At 35.3% G+C, this 6,928-nt stretch overlaps 1 non-coding gene across 1 annotated transcript; it reads right to left on the bottom strand.

The window, feature by feature from the left end:
• Positions 1-6,524: 6,524 nt before the first annotated feature.
• LOC116278223 (U2 spliceosomal RNA) lies at positions 6,525-6,715 on the bottom strand. The gene has a single exon (XR_004187619.1). It is a non-coding gene; the product is annotated as a U2 spliceosomal RNA (small nuclear RNA).
• Positions 6,716-6,928: the final 213 nt, after the last annotated feature.

Here is a 6,928-nt window from a genome sequence, read left to right as displayed (position 1 = left end):
TAAATAAATCTATTTGTGTCTTTTTTTTAGTTTCCACATATAAGTGATATCATTGTATTTTTCTTTCTCTTTCTGGCTTACTTCACTTAGTATGACTATCTCTTAAGTCCATAATGCTGTGGCAAATGGCATTATTTTAATTCTTTTTTATGGCTGAGTAGTATTCCATTATATATGTATGTGTGTGTATGTGTGTGTATATATATATATATATATATATATATATATAAAACATCTTCTTCTTCTCCTTTTTTTTTTCTTTTTACTGTATTTTTTTAAATGGAGGTACTGGGGATTGAACCCAGGACCTCCTACATGCTTAGCACCTGCTTTACCACTGAGCTATACCCCACTTCAATCAAATTTTTTGACCTAAAATGTCTTTTATACTTCAATAAACTTCAATCAAATTTTTTAACCTAAAATATCTTTTATAAGATTTACATGATATATTTAACTTGGGCTTCCATAGAAATTAGATATTAATTCATGTGGGATTAATATCTTCCTGTCATCTCATTGTTTTCATTGCTTTTCCATTTCTCACATGAGTCCCTGTTTCTGCCTGTATGTTTCTTCTTCATTTTCTCTACTTTCCTTATAAAATATCCCTCCCATCAAGTTAATAATAAATAATAAATAAAATCTAGAGGCATTAATAATATCAGGGTAAGATTAGTGTAAAATACAATAAAAATATAATAAAATCTTGGAGACTTTGGAACAATTTGTAGATTTCTTGACTACTGACAGACTCACACATTTGTATCAGCTTCATATTTGGAGTTCAGCCAGATTTCTCAGTTTTCTCTGCTTGCTCTGCTAGCTATCATTTTTCTCAAGTGTCCCTGTAGACTAGAAGCAAATGCCAAGAAAGATCCTAGGCATTACCATCTGTCTGAGCCTTGCATAAATTAGAAAACAGAGCCCGAGGTAGAGCGTACATGCTGCACTATATTGAGTGGTGTGGTACTATGGCAACAAGAGTGAAGAGAAAAGGATCATGAAGTGGGGAGAAGGGAGAGTGAATAAAAGGTGGCAACTGAGGCTAACTTTACAAGAAAAATACAATTGATTTCTTGATCATTTTGAATGTTCTCAGAGAAGCTGTCTGAGGGGAGGAAGGACAAGGAATTTATCTTCTTCCTTCTGATCTTCTGTTTCTTGCTGTTCATAGCTTGTCCCAGGGCATTAATGTCTCCACAATTTCAGGGTACTTTATGTAGTCCCACCCAGCAGTCACTGACAAGGCCAGCTTTCTCTTCCTGTAGCACCGTGCCGCATCCAGATCTGGAAATTATGGGTAGAGCCAGAGTCTCCATAGCTTCAGTAACATTATAAAGCAGCCGAGTGCAATGTGGCCTTCATTCCTGGGGAGGCTGAGGCAGCCATAGCTGATAGTGTGACGTGGAGCCACAGGTGCAGGAAGGCCAGGCTGGTCTAGATGGAGCTGTCTGAGGGGTTGCTGCTGCTGGTCCTGAGAAGGAGCTCTGGTGAACCTACCTTTGGCTGCACAAGCTGGCCTTGGTGCACTCAGCCAAACAAGTCTGGGAATTTGCCAAACTGGATTCACCATAAACTACTTGATAGCATTTCAGATGGTATTATATTCCTGTAAATAAAAACAACAGTCCTATAGGTCCTCTATTTTTAACTCCTAATAAAAATTCAGAGTAGGAAATCACCTGAGGAATCATGGAGGAAGACGGGGAGGGTATAGCTCAGTTGTAGAGCATGTGTTTAACATGCATGAGGTCCTGGGTTCAATCTCCAGTACCTCCGTCAACCAAAAAAAAAAAAAAAAAAAATGGAAGAAGAAGAAGAAAAAGAAAGGAAGTGAGTTTCATCATCCTTATTATGAAAGGAACTATAAAGTGACTTACTCAGAGTTAAGAGAACACTTGAGATCAAAGAGTAGAACTCAGGTGTATGGATTCATAAGCCAAGGATTTTATTCACTGTACCATACTACTACTCATTTCACATCCTGAAATCTTTAGATAAATTGACTTGGCACAAGATCCTAGACACAATGATAAACATCTAACCAACTTTATGAAAAACATATATGCAAGGAAATAGGCATAGTAAAAGGTAAATTATTAATGTTGTGAAAACATCTTCAGACATCACAAAATGAAATCCTGCCAGTTGCCTTAGAATAGTAAATTGAATTTTTACCATGTTAGTTCTGGCAAAGACCTTACAGATTATCTAGTTCATGGAATTCTTAATATGAGGTTGATGGACTACTCCCTAAAAAGACACACTGAAATTATGTGCAAGACATTGTGTGTGTATGCATTTTCAAGACCCTCAAAAAAGTCTGTACAACTTACAGAAAAAGAGGAGGAGGAAGGAGAGGAAAAAGAGGAGAAAATGAAAAAAAAAGAAACTTTATTTAACTGCCTAGTTTTATCCAGGAGGAAATAGAAGCTCAGAGAAGTTAGAACATTTCCAGCATTATAAGACAAGTGAGTGGCAGAATTAGGACTAAATTTTTGGTTCCATGACTCTAGGTCCAGTGCGATTCCCACTGATGGAAACCTTCCCTGAAGCGTTTTGGACCATTAATATTTTTCTTTTCAAAAGATCCAAAAGTTAGAAAAATAGAAGAGTAACGGGATTTTTATTATTTTCTTTAAAGACAGCTTACAGGTCAAATGTCTGTATTTTCATAAAAGAGAAAAGTGAAAACCTAAGAGCCTTTCTCAACATGGGAGTCAGTCAGTGACAACTCTGAACCAGACTCTGACTCTGACTTCCTTCTGACTGTGACTTCCTTCTACTCATGCTGCTGTGTACTCTTAATGTAGCTGAAAAAGTGAAGAATTAACAAAAATTAATAGAAAGCATATATGTCACTTGCACATTCATAAAATCATTTATGAACTGATAAATCTCATTTTGTAAGGAAAAGTCAAAGTACGAAACATAATTCTTACATCTTGGAAAGTGATTTTTTTTAACTTGAAAATAGTATGTAGATAGCTATAGTGACTTTTTAATCATGCCTTTCTTGAGTCAAAAGTGTAGTGAGAAACAAGCTATTATTCCTAGCTTAAGTATAAATAACTGTTTATTTGATAGAAATTATATAATTATCTATCAAATTTATTAATTAATATTTATTCTACATCTGTCAATAAAAAACAATTTTAAAATAGTTTTTTTTAAATCCCTTAGTGTATATTTGATTTTTTTTTACCTTCAGTAACAGTTCTGGTTTCAAAATATATTTCAGCCCTCTCTCTTAAGATATAAACCCAGTATTTTTAGAATCGTTGTCTTGTTGAGGAATGTTTGTGGACTGATAAGGTTTTTGAGTTTTTGTAAGTTCTTGGGTTCTCTTTTCTTTCAGGATAGTCACCTCTGTTCATTATATACCATGTTCTTTTTCTTCACTTTCTCTTTTTGATGTAGTAACTTCCCCTAAATGCTATCTTCCTTTTTTCTTCATTGTGTTCTTGCATAACTTGGTAACTTGGCCCTTCTATCTAGACCCTCTATGTGCACAAAACTATGTAGTGCTACAGTTTTACTTGGTTCCTTCCCCACCTGAAATCTGCCTTCTCTCTGAGATCCATGTTGATTACTGAATTTCTGCAGTGAGTGGACTGGGGGTGGAGGAGGCTGCAGAACCAGGGGGTACCCTCTGGTCTGTCTTCATTTCCAACCCAGTTGTTAAATGTCCTGAATCTGTATTCTTTCCACCCCTGATTTCAGATAATTCCCCTAAACTCACTCTGAAGAAACTGACCCATTCTCTGTGACCAATTCAGTTGTTTTCTCATCTTTTCAATCATTTCCACTACCCAACAGAGGAGGAGAGAAATATATGCATAATCTGTTTTTCGGCACTTGTGTTAAAAGTCTGAGGGTGGAGGTGGAGGAAGTCAGGCAGCAGCTGAGGTTCTCTATAAGCAATGTCTGCCTCCCATTTGCTCAGCCATTCTTGCTTATTTATTTCATCTTTCATCTTCTTTTTGATTAAATTGCCATTCATTGGCTCTGAGTGTTTTGTGGAAGTGTTAAGCTTACCCTTTCCAGTTTAACGCCCATTAGAGAATCACCAAAATGGTGACGTACAGTGGTTTTCCTGTCCTTTACAGAGACTCAGGAGCAGGCCAGTGGAAATGTCCACCTCCTCTTCCAGAATTCCTCATCTCGCCCTTCTCCTTCTGTTGCTCTCCTGAGTGGAATTATTAGTGATATTTTTGGGGACACTGCTTTCTCATCTAATCCCTGTCGCTCTTTTCAGTATAAACTGAGCAGAATTCAGTGCTGTTTGAGTTGTCCCAAGCCAAGGCATCTCAATATTTTGAAACTTCTGTTCAGTTCTTTTCCGTCCTCTAATAATTTTCCTTGATTGTGCTATTATAATTTTGCTGTGGTTTGTTTTCTTTAACTGTTTGTTTTCCCTCATTTTTTTGAAAAGGGGGGCAGAGAATTTTGCTAACTTAACATCAGTTTACTATCTTAAAATTAAAGTCTGGAAAAGATAACTTTTAAATGACTGAAAGATGAAAATATTCACAAAACACTCTTATAATCAGTGTTAATGGACAAAATATACCAAAATAATGAAAGAAATATTAATACTTTCTTAATGTTTTCTTCCCATTCATTTTAGTCCTCACATTTTTTGACTGATTTTTCTCATGTGGAATAGGAATAAGGAGAGAGGATAAGTTTCCTCATCTCAAGAAATGTCCCTTAATATGTAATATTCTTCTGAACATGTGAAGGGAAGAAAAAGCAGGCAGGCCATGCAACTGAGAAGTCCCATCAAGTAAGAGTCTTTCTCTTTCATTGTGTTCTCTGAGTAGTCACGGCATACGCCATGAAGGTTCTTATAATGTGCTTGCATCTTAGTGTCCTTATTATTCATGAAGAAGAAGGGACTGGAGGGTGTGCTTGACATTCTGACAGGGGGCTTCCTCTTGTGTCCGATTTACATCCCAATACGCACACCTTTGGTCACCACAGACAACAATGCTCCCCCAGATAAGAAATTAGAAATGCAGTGTTCCATTTCGAGGTTTTCTTTGTGGAGTATACATGTATGTGAGTATGTATCTGTATCTCTACATATGTGCAACAATATATACACATATGTATAGGGGTATGAGTGTTTGTGTGGAAAATTCCCTCCATTCTACCAAAAAAAGAACTTGATAAATAATTGTGAAGCTGATGATCAATTACTGTTCTGAGAAAGTAGTCATTATTAACATGTATCCCATATTTGATGAATGAATGATAGTAGAAGATAATGAGATCTAGAAATTATTGAAACAAAGGAAAAATATTAAAAATAATTTACATGAAAGACCTGGGCCAGAGTTACTCTTTAATAAATGGCAGCTCTTCTTATAATAATGAGTCTAAAGGCTTTTCTTTTTTACCTATTGTTTTTACATAATACTAATTTCCAAAAAAGACTTTGCAGTATTAAGTAGAAAATATATTTTAAAACCATATAACCATTTTTAAAAAACTGGAAAAGAGAGGAGAGAGTTTCATGAAAGCATTGGGAGGTCAATTGGGCTACAGAATCATCCAGCAGGTACTGAACTAAGGAAATCTATATCTGTTGAGCCCAAAACTTACCTCTGAGTTTCCTGGGAATCAAGGAACGAAGAAAAACACAGTGAGTTGCTGCTTTGATAACTAAATAACAAGTCATACCAGTTTCTCAGTATACATCAGTGTTCCTGTATCTATGTGACTGACCCATGAGAAATTTCTCTAGTTAGTATTTATTTAAGTAGTATGACACATTTCTGGATTTCTAGGGGCTTTCCTGGTTTACAACCTGAAATTGTTTGTATAAAACTTTCATTCTCAAAGGAGCCTTGTTGGGAAAAAAATAATGTGGCCGTCTCCTTCAGCAACCGAAAAAGTTACTGAAACATAGGGACTAAGAAAGGTTTTAGGAGGCCCGAAACATATTATCTTGAAGTGCCTAATTTAAAAAATAATATGTGATTTCAAATGCAAAATTAGGAAGAAAAGATAACATTTCTTTAGAGTGAAAAAATAAATCACAAAAAAATTAAAACTTTTAAAAGTTGACAACAAGCCATTAACAATTTGCTGTAACAATACTTTTTTTCCCTCTACATTTGTAGGCTGCATACTTTAGGAACAAACATCCAGAACAACATTTTTTTTAATTATTGAAGTATAATTGACATACGAGTTCAGGTGTACATGACAACAATTTAATTATATCATTATCTTTAGAGAAAATAGCATGGTTGATCGAACATTTTCATGATTACTGGTATTTTTAAGAAGTTCCTTTGAGCTTTACAACTTGTTTGTAATGTCACATAAATTTTTATAATTGTCAACTTTGGAAAAATCTCTGTTAATTTCTTTAGGAAATTGACATTTCAAGGTTTCTTGGGTAGACTAATCTTAAATATTCCTTAAACTGACATACATTGGCCACTATGTCTTTGATGCTTTGATTACAGTGGCATGTGGATTTTACTATCTTTTTTTTTTTTTTTCCGGAGGGGTGCACCGTTCCTGGAAGTACTGCAATACCAGGTCGATGCGTGGAGTGGACGGAGCAAGCTCCTATTCCAACTCCCTGCTCCAAAAATCCATTTAATATATTGTCCTCGGATAGAGGACGTATCAGATATTAAACTGATAAGAACAGATACTACACTTGATCTTAGCCAAAAGGCCGAGAAGCGATTTTTACTATCTTTATTAATGTCATTTATTGATGTTAAATCAGCAAGAAATTTAAGTATTTCCCTAGTGTATTCGTATATGTGTTTTTCTTCATTAATTGGATTATTGAACAATCCAAGAATCTATTCATTATTTCTCTGAGAGCTTTATCTTTTCCATTTCAGGATTAATTGCTTTGGTATGATCTACCTGTTCTTTTGCCTGGAATTTCCGG

The sequence above is a fragment of the Vicugna pacos genome, chromosome 3 (assembly GCF_048564905.1).
Source record: "Vicugna pacos chromosome 3, VicPac4, whole genome shotgun sequence".
NCBI classification, from domain to species: Eukaryota; Metazoa; Chordata; class Mammalia; order Artiodactyla; family Camelidae; genus Vicugna; species Vicugna pacos.
Note: the sequence above shows the minus strand (reverse complement) of the source record. Positions and strands in the feature narration are given on the sequence as shown.